We start from the raw sequence: 17,881 nt of genomic DNA on the forward strand, positions 1-17,881 counted from the left end.
GCCAGTCCTGTCTGTGGATTTTCTTAGTTCAGAAGACTAGGATTCTACCAGTTTCTTCTACCCCATGTCCCAGTGCCCTTGGGAAAGCCATGTTTCCTCTCTGACCCCAGTGTCCTCATCTGCAGTCCAAGAAAACCAACTGAAAGGATATCTAAGGACCTTGATGACTCCAGAAGTCCACAGTTCTATGATCTAGTGACTCATTCAGCAAATCTTGAAAGCTATAGTTTATTCATCATCTGAGTCCTAATTTCTAGCTTGAGAAAGACCCAGAATCACATAAACCTATTTTCATAAAGAGGATCCTCTGAGCAGTATGACGTCATTCATGTCAAGAAAGTGCTTTGCAAGTGGCAGGTCTTGGATCAAAGTCTTGCTCTAGGGGCCAGGCTATGGCCGACCATCTGGGGCAGACCCAGTACCCAGGATGAGCCCACCTTAGACAACTCTGTCTTTCTCAGCAAATGGCATTGCATAGAGAGGAGCGAAAATGGAGGAGGCTCCTGAGAACATGAAAGAGGTAACACCAAAATGCTGAACACAAGGGGAAGGAGGACTGAGGCAGGAAGAGGGGCCTCTTCCCTACCAGGAGTCTCCACTTGGCTGTACAACAATCGCACGATTTTTCATTCGTTCTCCTCACTGATCGTCTGAAAAGAATCCTAAAGCCTCCTCTCCACCAGAGCATCGCCTGTACATGATTCAATTAACCTTTATGGTGGCTTGGGAAGTGTGTGCAATAGGAGAAACTTGCCTTAATTGGCAGCCTGACACAGACAATAAAGTTTGATCAGATGAAGAGGGCATCGGGGACACCATTAGCATCCTCTACTGAAGACTACGTGGTGTGTAAAAGTTGTTTAATTTCTGCTGGAGAAGGAAGGGAAGGGAAGGGAAACCTGCTTCACATTTCCTCATTTTTAGGCTTATTAAATATTTCATTTCCTTGCTGTAAGCACCAAATGTGCCCCATATTTTGGTGTCTGTGCAGCTTCCCACCTCACTTTTACTGCTCCGTAATCCGCCAAATGATCAGTTCCCTGTTATTAAAACTTTGCATTTAGCAAGAAGTGTTTGGGAAAAACAAACATAAATAGAGACAGATGGAGTGATTCTTTCTTGAGAGTTTCAAATGGGAGAAATGGGGCGAGGCAGAGGGGAAATGAGACTGCGCTGGTGGCCTTGGTGGTTTTTCACTTTCCCAAGGGTAGAAGGTGAGGGAAACCAGGGGAATTGCACTAGGCCAAAGTTTGGATCCTCGCTCATTATCCAGATGAGGTGTTTTGTTGTTTTGTTTTGTTTTGTTTTGTTTTGTTTTGTTTTGTTTTGTTTTGTTGTAGAGAGGCAGGGGAGGGGCCAAAGGAGAGAGAGAATTTTAAGCAGGCACCATGCCCAGCACATAGCCAATGCAGGGCTGAATCTCATGACCCTGAGATCATGATCTGATCTGAAATCAAGAGTCAGATACTTAACCGACTGAGCCACCCAGGCACCCCCAGATGAGTTTTTAAATCTTGGCTCTTCCAGGAAGCCTTCCCCAACTGAAAAGAGAGAAGAAGGGAAGAGAACTAACTTTTATGGTATGCTTCCATGTGCTAGACATGGTCCGGATTATCTTGATTCTCATCACTAGCCCTAGGAATGAGGTCCTATTAAACTGCTTTTAGGGATGAGGAATCTGAGACTGAGAAAAATTTTGAGACTTGTTCAGGGAGCCAGCCAGCAGGTGACAGAGCCTGAATTTCATCTCAACTCTGTCTTTCTCTTTACTCCATTAGAAGGAGGAGGGATGGCCCTCTTCAAACTGAACCTGACCAAAAACAAACAAACAAACAAAAAACCTCTCTACTAAGCGCATCATCTTCCCATTTCCTACAAGAGACAAAAATGCCTACCAAGTTAACTTATGTGCTAACTAGTGTGCAATTAAGAGCTTTGAAATGGGTAATGTGCTAAAAATAAACAACTACTTTTCACTCTTGCAAAGGCACTTAAAATTAGAGTTAGACCAATGTAGGTATGACTGTCACCACTCTAATACATTCGTTTGGAATCAACAAACTGTCTTCAAATATAGGGGCAATGCTCACTCTGAACAAAATATCTGCTGAGGACAGTGGGGGAAAAGAGCAGTAGAAGATGGGCTCTGCGTTTTACAGAAGAGGAGAGCACCCAGGAGTACATGGCAGTTGAGAGTACGGGTACCATATTGACACCCATTCACACACAAATGCACACACTCCCACACATATACACACACAGTCACCCCTTACCTCGGGCACAAGGCTTAAATGCAGAATAACAGACAGCGTGCCTGCCTTTGTGGAGCCTACCAACTTGGGGGAAAGAGGCCCAGAATAAGTAGTTACGTGCGTGAAGAGGAGGGAGCAATCAGGTCAAGAGGGGCTTCTTGAAAGAGGTGGGGTTTGGGAACACCTTTGGAGTCCCAGCCTGCGTGTCCCTGGGGGACCACCCAGCTTCTCCATTTAACCCTCTAACATCGGGATGGACTCTGCTGTCTAAGTCTGATGTCCTGACGCATCGTGACTGAGAAAGTCACGGGATGCCACTGTCCCAGGCAAAAGGGGAATGAGGCAGACTGTTCTTCCTGGGGGCTCCCATCCTCCAGCCTTCTTCCCAGGCATCAGCACCCAGCATGCCTTCCAGCTGGACCATTCCCGGTGACTTGGACTGCTGTCCCAGTTCTCACCCGACCTCATTGTCCTCACTGTCCTCTGGGCCACCTCTCTCCCCCAGCATGTTCCTCACCCAGGCTTTGATGCCCTCTGACACTTGGGCCAACAGGGCAGAGGCCCGCACTAACTCTCACCTGTAGACTTGACCATTTCAGCTGCAGCCTCTGGAGATGGTACTTGGGTGGGAAATTCCATGAATGACTGGAATGGTGGGAGTCTAAAGACGCAGAGGAGAAGTGTAGGTGCTTGGGGATTCGGGGTGGGGGTGGGGGCTTCTATTTACCTTGAAGTTCACTTTGACTAGTGCTCTCCCTTTGGCACACTCAGTGGCAGGCATGTGAAGTTTGGAAGGTGAGGTGACGGTAAACCAAGAAAAGCTCTCTCCCCACACTTAGTTGAGTATCTCTCCTAATTCCTTAACTTCCAGGCTCCATCCAGCCGTATTCTCCCCTGATGGGAAGTGTAGGAACAGTTTGATGAAGCAGTCACTCAGCAGAAATGATGATGATGATGGTGATGACGGCAGTAATACCAGAGAGAGGCTCATTTATAGGGCTTCTCATTTTCCACTTTTCTCTTTGTTCTGTCTCAGATGAACATCAGCTAATTGATCCTCTGGCATCTCTGTGAGGTAGGTAAAAATTAGAATTCCTTCTCAAGAAATACTCAGTTTATTAATAACCAAGGAGGCAGATGATAAACTGTTAAGATACTGGCCTTCCCCTTGCCCCCCCACCCAAGTCACTGCCGGTGAGTCCCCTTCCACGGTAACAGCGAGGGCTGGCTTCTGCCGTCGGCTGGGCTGCCCCCAGCATATAGTAGGCACATGCTACATTTGCTGGTGGGTCAGCTAAAATACTGAATTAATGAGTGAATGAATGAAGGTCTTGAGAGGCTTGTCAGATGTAGTTCATTGGGGCCTGTGGAGACCGAATACCTGTGTTCTGGTATGGTTTATTTTAGACATGCTGTAGGACATCTACACTAGTCAATCACAGAGACTAAAATTCCACTATTTCCATTCATCCTCATCTGCACCCCAGTGGGAAGGAAGGGCACTGGGAAGGGGGAAGACGGGAACAGTAGAGTGGTACGGGGAAGCTGCACCTTGTGTTTCTTCTGGATCCTTCTGCATTCCTCACCTCTGCCTGCCTGAGGCAGAAGGATTCTTTACAACAACACTGGGAAAGCCAAAATGGCCTCTCTGTCTCCAGTTTCTCCTCTTATAATCTCTGCCCATCTCCTTGATGAATCTGTAAGTTTCACTCTGTCCATGTAGCTCTCCTGATCAACAAGCAAGCAAGCTAAGAGAACTCTTCCTGACTGTTGGAATTGCTTCAGACTGCCCCATTGCTTCTGAAGGCACACACTTTGGCATTGGCAGACTAGAGTTATCAAAGCTTAGCCTTTATTAGCTTGGAGGCCTGGACTATGTCACTTAGTCTTTCTGGCCTTAGTTTCCCTATCTGTGAAATGAGAATAATAATACCTACCTTGTAGGCATGTTGTTTGAACCAACAACAAATGTGCAGTTGGGGTCCTTTTGTGTGTGTGTGTTTGTTTGTTTGTTTGTTTGTTTGTTTGTTTGTTTGTTTTTAAAGATTTATTTATTTTAGAGAAAGAGAGAGCAAGGGGGGGACAGAGGGAAAAGGAGAGAGAATCCTCCAGCAGATGCCCCAGTGAGCATGGAGCCCTATGTGGGGCTCAATCTCACGACCCTGAGATTGCGATCTGAGCTGAAATCAAGAGTCAGCCACTTTACTGACTGTACCACCCAGGCGCCCTGGGGTCCCTTTGTTTTTGACTAACCCTTAAAAAGAAAAATAATGAGCCCAGGATCTAGAAGGGGATAATAAGTGAAACAGTAAGTCCTTGGAAGCCTTGAAAATATCCAGGCTCAGCTCTAACCAGAAGTGCACCTTACACCAGACTGCTTCACCTTTACTCTGTCGGCGTGGAACCTCATCTGTATGATGTCCCTGTGCCTCAAGGACTGCCCTTCTTTCTAATAATATGACTAATTAGTCATGAACTAAGGAATTAATGGCTGTAAACAAATTAAAATATAGCTCTTTCAAATACCCATTTACATTTAAACACCAACTTCCCATGCAGTCAATTTTTTTGTTTTGTTTTTGTTTTTTAATTTTATATGTTTCCATAATGTTAAATGTTGTTCTATTTGTGTGTTATTCTAAATTGTATTTACTTTTACATAAAGTAAAATTTGCTCTCTTGGTGTATAGTTCTGTGAGTTTCTACCAATGCCTAGAGTTAGGTAAGCACAATCAAGATACAGAACAGCTCCATCAAGCCTCCAGAAATTCCAATTGGGATCAACCTACCTGCCCCTACCCCTACCTGGAACTACAGATCTTCTATGTCTCTATAGGTTTGTTTTCTCCAGAACCTCATAGAAAATGTAGCCTTTTGAGTCTGTCTTCCCTCCTCAACATAATTCATTTGCGATTCATCCATGTTGATTCCTATATCAGTAATTTATTCTTTTATTGCCGAGTAGTATTACATTATAAGGATGTTTCACCAGTTTGTTTTTCCAATCCCTGAAGGACATCGGGTTTGTTCCAGATTTGGGTGTTATGAACAAAGCCACTACCAACATGTACATAGGGGTCTTCTGTGAATCAAATTTCTCATTTCTCTTGGATGAATAAGTGTGGGATTGTTGGGTCATATGGTAAGTGTATGGTTAACTTCATAGAAAACTGCCAAATGGTTTCTCAAAGTGGAGGTGTCATTTTGCATTCTCATCAGCAACTTCCAGTTGTTCCACATCTTCACAAGCACTGAGTGTTGCATGTTTCTCTGACTTTAGCCATCCTAATAGCCATCTTGTGCTGGTGCCCTTTAACAGGTCTGTTCCTAGTCTGCTGAGAGTTTTTATCATGAGCGGATGTTGAATTTCGTCAAATGCTTTTTCTGTACCTATTGAGATGGTCATATGGTTTTTCTTCTTTTATCTGTTAATATAATGAAATCCATTAGTTGATCTTCAAATGTTGACTTAGCCTTGCATGCCGGAGATAAACCCTCCTTATTCATGATGGATTATCTGTTTTATAATATATATTGCTAGATTTGATTTGCCAAACTTTTGTGCAGAATTTTGACATCTATGTTCATAAGAGATATTGGTCTGTAGTTTTCTTGTCTTGTAATTTCTTTGCTTGGTACTATTTTGGTATTAGGGTAATGCTGGCCTCTGAGACAGAGAGCAGCCATAAACAATATGTAAATGAATGGGCATGACTGTATTCCAATAAAACTATTCTTATAAAAAGAGGTGGCGGGCCAGATGGGGCCCACAGGCTATAGTTTGCCACCTCTAGCTTTAGAATATTGACTTGAGATCCTTCTTCTTCTCTAGCATTTAATGCTATAAGTTTTCCTCTAGGCACTGTTTACCTGCATTCCACACATTTTGAAATGTCCTATTTTCTAATTTCCCTTGACACTCCCTCTTTGAACTTCCACGGCTGCTTTCAAAGTATGTTGCTTAATTTTTAAATATTTGGGGATTTTCCAGATATCTATGACTAATTTCTAATTCCATTATGATCAGAGAACATTGTGTGATTCTAATTTTTTTAGATTTGTTAAAGCTTATTACATTATCCAGGATGCAGTCTATCTTGGTGAATATTCCATGTACACTTGAAAAGAATGTGTTCTCTGTTGTGCTTTGATGGAGGGTTCTACTAATATCAGTTAGGCCAAGTTGGTTGTTAGTTCTTCTATATCCTTGGTGATTTTCTACCTCATTGTTCTATGGGAAACTGTGAGAGGAATATTAAAGTCTCCAAGTGTGAATGTGGATTTGACTACTTCTCTTCAGTTCTGTCAGTCTTCGCTTCATGTATTGTGATACCCTGCTGGTAGGTGCCTACACATTTAGGATTGTGGGGTCTTCTTGACATGACCCTCTTGTGATATGTAATAGTCCTCCTTATCCCCAGTAATTTTACTTACGCCGATGTCTTCTTTTTGTGATACTAATATAGCTACTCCATCTTTCTTTTGATTCAGATTTACGTGGCATACATTACCCCATACTTTTATTTTTATCTTTTTTATTTAAAATTTTTATTTTAATTCCTGTTAGTTAACATACAGTGTTATATTATTTTCCGGTGTACAACATAGTGATTCAACACTTCCATATATCACCCTGTGCTCATCATGACAAGTGCACTCCTTAATCCCTATCACCTGTTTCACCCATCCCCCACCACCTGCCCTCTGGTGACCATCAGTTTGTTCTCTGTAGTTAACAGTCGATTTCTTGATTTGCCTCTCTCTCTCTCTTTTTTTTTCCCTTTGCTCATTTGTTTTGTTTCTTAAATTCCACATATGAATGAAATCATATGGTATTTCTCTTTCTCCGACTGACTTATTTTGCTTAGCATTATACTCTCTAGCTCTATCCATGTTGTTACAAATGGCAAGATTTCATTCTTTTTTATGGCTGAGTAATATTCCAGTGTGGAATACATATGTATGTATGTGTATGTATATATATATATATACATCTTTACCCATTCACCCAGGCTGCTTCTGTAGTATCTTGGCTATTGTAAATAATCCTGCTATAAACATAGGGATTCATGTATCCCTTTGAATTAATGTTTTTGTATTCTCCAGTAGCGTGATTGCTGAATCATAATGTAGTTCTATTTTTAACTTTTTGAGGAAACTCCATCCTGTTTTCCAGAATGGCTGTACCAGTTTGCGTTCCCACCAACAGTGCAAGAGGGTGCCTTTTTCTCTACATCCTTGCCAACACCTGTTGTTTCTTGTGTTGTTGATTTTAGCCATTCTAACAGGTGTGAGTTCGTTCTCATTGTAGTTTTGATTTGCATTTCCCTGGTGGTAAGTGGTGATGAATCTCTTTTCACGTGTCTGTTGACCATCTGGATGTCTTTTTTGGAGAAATATGTGTTCATGTCTTCTGCCCATTTTTAAATTGGATTATTTGGTTTTTGGATGTTGAGTTTTATAATTTCTTTATATATTTTGGATACTAACCCTTTATCAGATGTTATTTGCAAATATCTTCTCCCTTTCAGTAGGTTGCTCTTTAGTTTTGTTGATTATTTCCCTCTCTGTGCAGACGACTTTCCGCATAGTGCAGAAGTTTCTTTTATAATAGGAAGTCCTAATTCTTAAAAGGGAACTAGGAATCTGTATTCTTAACAAACTCCCCCAAATGACTGAGATGTAACCTCTAGCATTGCCTTCTCTTTATAGAAGTTTGCCCATGACTAGTGGTAGAGGGATAGAGCAGCAGCCCAAGAAGGACATAAGCAGGGCTGAAAGAAATGATTTTGTAGGACAAGGAAGACTCACAGGATTGGAAGAAGGAGCCATCAAGGGCGAGAGAGGTCAGGGAAAGGAAGGTTATGGGTGGTGTAGATTTGCAGAAACAGTGAGGGCACATGGAGAAGGCTTAAGGGGGGTGGAGGGACTTGTCTGAGAATGGAGGGCAGGCAGGGAGGATAGGAAAATGACCCTGAGAAAACCTGACGTGAAAGCAAGAGACTGCTCTCTGCTGGCTTCTGTTTTCTGTTACCATTAGTAGAGGGGCTTTTCTAGTGAAGGTGGGGGGCAGGGGCTGAATTGGTGGGCAAGGGAACACAAAATGGCCCTGGATGGGCATCTAATAGGACCCATGAAAAATATAATGTTGACTAGCCCTGAGGGAAGAGCTGAGGCCAGCAGAAAAGGTTTGTGTTGGGGGTGAAGTTGCTGGTCAGGGCCTGGACTCACAAGGGCAATTGGAGACAGAGGGGAAGGAGGGGCTGGGAGGGGCTGAGAGGGGCAAAGGGAAAGAAGCACAGCGCACAGGGTTGGGGGTGAGTGCGGGACCTGGGATCTGGTGCAGGACCTACCAGCATCCCGCTGTGTGACTTCGGCTGTGTCTCCTCATCCTTCAGACGAGAAAACAGCTTCCCAGGTGTCCCATGAGGCTCAGATGGGAAAGCGGGTTAGAAGTTTTAAAATAATGGTCTACAGATGCAAAGTTGATGATTGCCACTTTTGTTACTAATACCACAAGAAAATGGATGTCATCTCCTAATGGTTTCGGCCATGTTGGATGGGGGGCATTGAAGCATTGAAGGCGAGGAGAGAGCAGTTGGCTGTCATGTCATGTGACCTGTTACTACTGGTGATGAGAAGAATTAATTAAACCCGTCCCTGAGCTGGACATATATTGCGATAGAATTTGAGAGTGCTTATCTGGAGTCGAGTAGGCCCATCTTATAGAACCAGTTGGGGAACAAATGGCTGCAGAAGCGTCAGAGACTAAGTAATACCTCTAAATTGGAGATGTGGTTTTCAATAATTGACATAATGTTTCTGGTTATTGTTTTATAATACCTTGCACGCTCCCACCATTACCATTCCATTTTATGACGATGTTAATATACAGATGTTACTTTAATCTGTTTTTTAATTTATCTCGGCTATCCCACATGTACATTTTCAAGTGATTCGTTTATTTAGTAGTACCTCATTTATTTTAAAAGTTTTTTTTTTTTTTTTTTTTTATGACCGTGAAAGCACTAATGACATTTAGACATGGCTTCTCTTTCATTTCTCACTTCAGCCAGAGGAGAGGAATATTTGCCGTTCTTCTCCTCAGGGCCAAGGTCACATTTCTCTCTTCTTGTCGAATTGCCCATTGCCATCACGTAGGAACCGCATTCCGGAATGTGTCTCTCCTCCACCCTTTCTTCTTGTTGGAAGTGTTCAACAGAAAGCAGGTTCAGTCCGGTATCTGATGAGAACCACCTCTTCTGTCCCCATCAAACATCGTCACGGTAAAACTGACTCTCTTCTGGTCCATTTCTATCTCTCAAGATGTCTGTTGACAATAAACAAGTTGGATTTACGCTGGAGTGCAGGCCAGGGTCTAGGATCAGCGTACTCTGGTATATCTCCTCTCCTCTGGGATGGCCAGTTCTAGACAGACTCATGAGAGCTGGGAACCTGTCCTAACAAAACCTAAAACCAGAGAAGGAAGAAGGTGAGGCCTATGTGTTGTGAGAGCCAGTGTCACTTCTGGCTCTGACCCTCTCCTCCCTCCACGTGGCTTTCCCAGCAGTGGCTGGACCTCTCCTTCCGTAGTGCTGGGCAGCTCAAGCCCACATGTCAAACATGAAATATGCCTCTTTCCCAGACTGGCTCCCCACCCCCCAGGTCCCCAGTTCTCCCCATGGCCCTCCACGCTTCCCCTGGCCCCACACGTCCCACCCGATACCCAGTTTTGCAGATCCTTCCTGCTCAGCCTCTTGGCTATCTTGCCCCCCAAGCCCATTTCTCCTGCCCTGGCCTCAGCCTAAGTCTCAGTCCCTACCCCCTGCACGACTGGAGCCGCTCTGTCTCCTTCAACACCGCCTGCCTCCAGCCTTGCCCTCTCTGGCACCCCCACAGGCCAGGGCACAGTTTGGGTGGGACACTAGGTTCCTCCCCTGCTCTAAAACCTCCATGGCCGGTTTTTTTAATAGGAAAATACCAAATTCCTTTATCATCTATTTCAGGACTCCTCTTAAACACACAGGCCTCACCTTCTTTCTTCTGCGGCTTTATGCTTTGTTAGGACTGGCTCACTGCTCTCACGAGCACAAAAGTTGGTGGCTCAAGACAATAAAAGTTTATTTGGTTGTTCAGGTCGCAGGGGGTCAGCAAGTGGTAGTGTCGGGGAGGGGACATTTCTCTGCCCTGCACAGTCCTTCTGGGACTCTGCTCCCTCTATCTGGTGGCTCCTTACCCCTCCAGGTCATCAGCGTCCTCTCGTCTGTGGCCAAAAGAGGAACTAGAATGTGAATCACGTCAGGGGTCCTGAGGGGCCAGTCCTGCGAGTAGCAGTTTATGCCTTCTGCCACCCTCCATGGGGCAGGACCAGTTGCATGGCCATCCCTACTGCACTGGAGACCAGCAAACATGGCCCAGGCCCAGGATGACCAGGAGAATATGAACGCTGGTAAGCGCCAGGGCCTGGCCCCACTCCCCGCTTCTCCCTCAAGTAGACCGTAGACCATAGACCACTCAGCTGCTGCCTGCCAGTTGCATCTGGAGCTTTTCTGTTGCTAAGAAATGTTTGTGGTTGATTGACAAAGATGGGGAACAGGCCCCCTGGAGGCAGCAGGGTGATATGTGGTGAAATGTGGCCAGGAAAGCCTGGGGCCTGGGGCCACCCCCGCACCTTTTGGTGAGACCTGACAGGCTGCCAGGGCTGGACGCTTCGGCCAGTTTTCCTCTTGTGTTCATTACCAGCTTACCTGTTTCTAGAACTGCTTTCTTCTTGCTGTACATACGTGTGGCTCTTCCTCCTCCATCATGTCCCCCACCCCCGCCCCCCCACCAAACAAACAAAAGCTCCTCCTTGTACATTTATGTCGGGGAGGGCTGAACACAGGCCCCACATCCTCATAGAAACAAAAGCCAGAAGGCCATTTGGTGCCGCCTTGATCCCACTCTCGCTGATATCTTCCAAATGTATTTGCTATTTGCTCCCGTGTCCCTGTATACCCCTGCTGTTCCCAATTGTCCATTGCCTATTAGGAATGGTTCCAGCCAAGGTATTTTTCCCTATTTATTTGCTCCCTTTTCCCTGGGAACTTTACTATGCATGAGTAACCAGCCTGTGATGCTGCTTTTGTTTGACGTTTTGCATTCGTTAAAAACCAGTCATCTGCATGTTTTATAAACCCGTAGGGGTCTCTCTCCCCTCCATCAATGCTGGAAGTACTCATTAACATCTGGGGAAGTTATGGCCCCAGATAGGGGGGATACGCGACCTACCGAGTATGGTTTTAGGGAATTTGCCTTAAAAAAAAAAAAACAGCACCAAAGCACTTTATATTCATCGCCAGGGTTGCTCACTAATAGAAATGAGCCCGCCTGCCTTTGGTACCTCGGTGAATTCCCTTTCCCCGGCCTGGAATGCATTTCTCTTCCACTCTAAGGCAACTCCTCCTTTGGGAAACCCTATCTGGGCACTTCGGCCGGCTCTGATTCCTCTCTTCGCTGAAAATCACCAGTCAGTCAATTTAACCAACCTTTATTGGGCGCCTCGTTTGTGCCAAGTGCAAGGCTGGGCATTTCTGGGATTTAATATCAGTAAGCAGAATTCTCTGCCCTCAGGTGCGAATGAGGAAAGCAGACACACAGACGAATTTCTAGAACCAAGTGCGGGGAGAATTTGGATGACGTTGTGCACATGGATCAGAGGCAGGAGACGAGCAGGGCCTTGGTGACAGGGAAGGGTTCAGAGAGGAACTGGTCATGGACCCCGCGAAAGAACTTGCAGTCATTCTGAAGGAGCTTGAATTCTGCCCCACTGGCGGCCGTGGCTCAGCAGTGCTTCCCTTGGACCACCCACCAGAATTACGTTGTTCAATACAGATTCCTGAGATACACCTCAGACCCGCTGACTGTAGAGTTTGCATTCTCTCCAGTATAATGGATAATTTTAATCATCCTGCAGTTTGAGCAATGCGGCTCTGGAGGACGAGAGCCAACGAAGGGTGTAATCTGACGTTTCACGGTACGTGTCCATGGTTAATACGTACTTCAGGCGCACGGTGAGTCCAACCCTCGTTCCCCATCCACCAGTCCTCCATGCCCCTCCCACCCCAGAGGCAACCATTGCTCCTAGTCTCTTAGGCGTCTTTCCAAGTGTGCCTTGTGCCCAGTCATTTGCCTGCTCGGTCTGGGATTTGCCCCCTGCCTTCCTCTGCGGTCCCCAGGCTGCTTTGGCCACTGCCTGTTGTGAAGTGTGGTCAATAGGAAGCACTGGAAAGCAGCAGCAGGGCAGGAGGCAGGCCTAATCGGGGACTCTGACTCCCCTCTCCCTCCTGACCTTGAGCTGCATGACTGGCGCTCTGTGGCTCTATGGTCCCAGCTCCCGGGCAAGCCCTTGTCCCTGGCTCCGGAGCTCTGATCACCTCCTTCTCTCTTCATCTCTTCCTCAGGCTCTGATGTTCCTAATCTCCACATCGCTTCCTTGTCCCCCGTTTGCCCTTCAGCTCATTCAACACATTCCAAACGACTTCCCTATAGTACCTGTCCTCTATAAAATTGTCTGGCCTGCGAAGCTTTCCTGACTAGATTTTCCCTGTGCTTTTTTTTTCCCCCTTCTTAAAAGTCTATCTGCTGGATGGGCACTGAGTTGTTTTCAACCAACCCTCTCTTTGAGAACAACTAGAAAGATCAATCAAGATATTAAAGAAAATAATAATAACAAAAACAAAGACAGAAAACCTCTTGGAAGGTATTGGAATGTTTCTGAGGTCTTGAGGATTTCCAAGGCCAAAATTTACAAGAGGGAGAAAGACCAGAGAGATAAGGCCGACAAGTAAAGACAGTTTCTCCCTCAAGGGTAATGGTGCTTCCAAAAGTAGCGTCTAAGAGGCCAAGAAGCTGAGCAGAGCTTTCAGTAGACTCAGAGGACTATGAAGTCAACGTGGAAGCTCAGAGCCCATCAAGGAGGTCACGTCTGCCACACACCCAGGCTTTGGGGTGGGACCTTTGGACAAAGGATGAATCACAAATAGGTCAGTTCTCAGAGAGATCGAAGGCCAGCTTTTGAGTCATCCAACTTCCTGATTGGAATCGGCTTGAATAGCTTCTTGCCCAACTGCCCTGCAGAAGTAAATCCTCTCTGGAAGAAGATAAGATCATCTAGAAGACCGAATTAGCTCTGTAATTATTCATATACAAGTTGGACACTCATTAACATAACCAGCTGTGTAAGACAAGAAGACATGACTGAGAAACCAAGATCGACAGTAGCCCCAAGGGTACAGTAATCAGACTTGGACTTGAAAATCACTCTGAGGGGTGCCCAGATAGCTCAGTTGGAAGACTCTTGATCTTGGGGTCATGAGTTCAAGCCCTGCGTTGGGGTAGAGATTACTAAAAAAAACAATAAACTTAAAAAAAATCACAATGAATAATACGTTCAAAGAATTTAAGGAAAACAGTGATAATTTAAGTAGAAAACCAAAGAACTGAGTAGAAAGTCCAAAACTGAAATTGAGAACTCAATGAATTACACATACTGAGGAAAAAATTACTGAACTAGAAAATAGATTAGATGTAAATATCCACACTGAAGCACAGAGAGAAAAAAAATCACAGAAATACAAATATATCTTCATAATGGACAAATTATTTAACTCAAATGTGCCTCAGTTTCCTCATCTATAAGATGGGAATAATAGTGATTATATCTATGTTATAGGGGTGTTGTAAGGACTAAATGACTTAAATATACATAAATACTTATGGGGCGCCTGGGTGGCTCAGTCAAAGTCTGACTCTTGATTTCAGCTCAGGTCATGATCTCAGGGTCGTGAGATGGAGCCCTGTGACAAATCTGCTTGAGATTCTCTCTCTCTCTCCCTCTCTAAAACAAAGAACCAAAAAAATGAAAAACCCTACAAATATAAAACTATATATAAATATATAAATCTTCTAGAATAATGCCTGACATAAAGTAGATGCCATGTATTACTTCTATTGCTGTTATTGTGTTTTAGAGATGGTTCCGGAAGAAGTATGTCGCACTGCCTCCTTCTCTTTCTGCCCCTCATTTGTTCTAACAGCCGGGTAGATTCTCTATTGAAGCAGTCTCCTGTTGAAGACATTGTGAATATTCTTCATGAATCTCCTAATATATAAATTTGTGTTTGTGTACATCTGTAACTATGCCCGAGCTCATAATTTTTTCAAAATATTTTATTTATTTATTTGCCAGAGAGAGAGAGAGAGCACAAGCAGGGGAAGCAGCAGGCAGAGCGAGAAGCAGACTCCCTGATGAACAAGAAGCCCGATGCGGGACTCGATCCCAGGACCCTGGGATCATGACCTGAGCCGAAGGCAGATGCTTAACCAACTGAGCCACCCAGGTGCCCCCCAAAAATATATGCATTTTAAAAATCAGTAGATACTTAACAGCTTTCCAACTGGGTAGCACATTTCCACCAACAGCATTTGAAAGTGGCTGTTTCCTCAAACTTATCAATGTAGTATATTCTCAGACTTTCTGACAGGGCCAACCTGATGGCGTCTGATTGTAGGGAAATTGGCATTTTTCTTATGGTGAATTTGAGCTTCTTTTCGTATGTTTAAAAGCCATCTATATTTCATTTTCTGTTCATGTTCCCTTGCCAATTTTCGCATTGGATTGTTAGGTTTTTCTCTTATTGATTTGTAGGCACCATTTATATAGTTAGGCTATCCGTGCTTTGTCATTTATATTGCAATTTTTTTTTTCTTAATTTGCTGTTTGTCTTTTAACTTTGTTTATGGCAATTTTTTACCAAGCAGAAAATTTTAATTTTATGTATTCAAATCTATCATTCTTCTCTTTTATGGATTGCCTGTTTTATGTCACGTTTAGAAAAGACTTCCCCACTCTTACATTTAAAATTTTCTCCCTATGTTTTATGGAATCATTTCAAATTGAGTAGTGTTAAGATCAGATTAAAGCCAGAAAACTCATTTTTGGGCTGTCATTTAAAGAACAGATGGGAGGGGAGCAAGACTAGAGGCAAGGGGCCCAGCTCGAAAGCTTTTAATAATAATTCAAGTGAGGAATAACGAAGGCTTGAGTTTAAAGCAGGAGGGAAAGCAGACTCGGGAAGTGTTTAGAAGATAAAATCCAAAGGGCTTGATGATGACCCCTGGTTGTGAGGGGTAAGAGGCAAGGAGACACCTGCACCACACCCAGGTTTGGGGCTCAAGCCTGACGACCCAGTCTTTGGGCATTTTCGTTGTTACATTTCTCTTGACTTACGTGTCCTGGCTTCCCAGTGATACCCGGCACCTACCTCTCAAGGGCAGGAACTCCTCAGGGATCCCTTTGGTTCCCTGTAGAACCTAGGCCAGTGCACTCACGAAGAAGGGGCCAGTGACATGTTTGTTGTTGAGCACACGATGGTATGCTCAGAGGGGGAGACTATGGGTGCCCTTGCCTATGAGGAACCGGTGAGTGACAATATGTTTACTGCTGTTCTTGCATTGGCGGGAATGACTTTTTAAATCAGTCTTCACAATGTCCTTGTGAAGTGAGCACGAGTTTCCCCATCCCCTAAGCTCATGACCCACCTGTGGCATCTCTTCACCTGGGTGTCCCCCTGGCCCCTGAAACTCTGCATTATCCCCCGTGTACATGCACGGTGTCCTGTTTTATAGTCTCCATTGCAGTTAAGTGAACCGTCATCCCCCCAGGCCCCTAAGCTGGAAACCTCTCAGTCAGCTGTGACGCCTCCCTCTCCCTGATGGTCTACATCTTGCAATCTTCAATCATGGCTGGCCTCCTGACAAGTAGTCCTCCCAAGTGACTTCAAGCCCAGCCCCTTCTATTCATCCACGAGCCACCACCTTAGTTCTGACCTTGTATCCTCCTACGTGGACGGCACCAGGATTTTCCTGAGCAGCCCCCCTGCCTCCCTTCCCTGAGGTTCTTTGCCATCCCACTGCCAGAGTGATTGCTAAGAAAACAAGGAATGAAATAGGTCACTCCCTGTTTAAAAGCCACAGTGGATAAAAGAATGAATCATTACTGTGCTTGGTATGCAAGGACCTTTATAAATCTGGTTCTTCCCATCAATGACTCCACACTGACCTCTGAACCTTTCTCTGTCCCCAGATAGAACAGGTCCTCGCGCATCTCTGCGCCCTTGGCTTTGCTGTGGCAGGCAGAATGATGGCTCCCCATGATGCCCGTGCACCGGCCCTGGAACCTGTGATGAACCTCTTCCTTGGCAAAGAGCCATCAAGGCTGCTAATCAGTTGGCCATCCAGTAGAGTGATTACTTTGGATTATCCCAGTGGGTCCAGTGTCATCACAGTGTCCTCAGAATTGGAAAAGGGCCGCAGAAGAGCATCAGAGCTGTGCAATGTGAGAAGGACTCAATCAGCTGTGGCTGGTGTTGAAGGTGGAGAAAGAGGCCATGAGCCAAGGGGTTCTGGCAGCTTCTAGAGGGCCCCTCATGGAGCCTCCAGAAAGGAACACAGCCCCGCCAGTGTATTGCTTTAGGGCCAGTGAGACCCACATCGGACTGCTGACCTTCAGAGCTATGAGATAGTAAGTCTGCTGTTGTTGTATGCCGCTAACGTGTAGTGATTCGTTACAACAGAATAGAACACCAGCACACTGGCCATCCTCTCTGCCTGGAAGGCTCTTTCTTTAATTGCTTCACCCAGGTTAATAGCACCTCTTCTGGCAGATTTCTTAAAGTCCCACAGGCAGAGGGAGTGGCCCTAGTCTCCCAAAGCTACCCCTTTGTATCATTTGTTTTGCACATCTCTGCAGCACTAGGCTGCTCTATAATATATCTGATTCTATATCTGTCTCTCCCACTAACTAGAAACTTGTTTATTAGCGTTGGGATTGTCTCTGATTTATTTTTATTTCCCCGGGAAACAAAAGGACCTAGCACTTGATGTGAAAAGAAAGGATGACAGATGAGAATACAGGGCAAGTGAGGTAGTGGCTTAGCAAAGGGGCCGCACCGCGTCTTGCCACGACAGGCTGACCAGGGGCCTTGGGGTCCTCTGTAGAGCAAACAGCTTTCCTGCCAGATCCCCTTGCCTTTCTCCCTAAAGCCTTCCTCGTCCCAGACCCCTTTTTCTTTGGGCAACTGGAGAAATGTCTCAGTTCTAAACTGTTAGTCTCTGCCTATCTGTTGCTTAGATGTTTAAGCCAAATCCTGAGCCATGGGACAGACGGTGGGGCCATTGACAAATATGTATTGGGCACCCATCTGTACTCAGCACACTCAAGTCTCTGAAGGAGACAGTGGCATGAAGTCCTGGCTTTTAGAGACTTCATTCTACAGCCAGAGAGGCAGATTGTAACCAGATGAAAAGTACGTGGCCCAGCAGGAAGTAAATGACATTAGAGGTCAATAAACAGACGTAAGGGTCAAATGGAAGTCCCAGCCACATGTGATCAGGGTCTAGGGATAGGCTTCTCGGGGGTAGGACAGACTGGAGCTGGGCTCCGTGGGGGCTGCCATTGCTAGAGATCTTGAACACCGTGGGTTTCAGTTAGGGTGGGGGCTGCCAGAGAAAGTGTCTAATCCTGCAGCCCAGTGCATTCCTTCACTCATTCAACAAGCATTTAAGGAGCCAATTCGTATGTCTTCTAG

The 17,881-nt window shown here is 45.2% G+C and overlaps 1 long non-coding RNA gene across 25 annotated transcripts in view; it reads left to right on the forward strand.

Annotated features, from left to right (window-relative positions):
• LOC123787365 (uncharacterized) overlaps positions 1–17,881 on the forward strand; it is a 133,185-nt gene that overhangs the window by 74,403 nt on the left and 40,901 nt on the right. For 19 of the 25 annotated variants that reach the window (XR_015727692.1, XR_015727697.1, XR_015727675.1 and 16 more), the window contains exons 3-5: positions 3,124–12,267; positions 14,482–14,632; positions 16,378–16,815. This is a non-coding gene — a long non-coding RNA (uncharacterized LOC123787365). The remainder of the gene's footprint in view (positions 1–3,123; positions 12,268–14,481; positions 14,633–16,377; positions 16,816–17,881) is intronic. The other 6 variants (XR_015727686.1, XR_015727698.1, XR_015727687.1 and 3 more) reach the window with 4 other exon arrangements.

The sequence above is a fragment of the Ursus americanus genome, chromosome 19 (genome assembly GCF_024610735.1).
Source record: "Ursus americanus isolate L20-20 chromosome 19, mUrsAme1.1.p, whole genome shotgun sequence".
Taxonomy (NCBI): Eukaryota; Metazoa; Chordata; class Mammalia; order Carnivora; family Ursidae; genus Ursus; species Ursus americanus.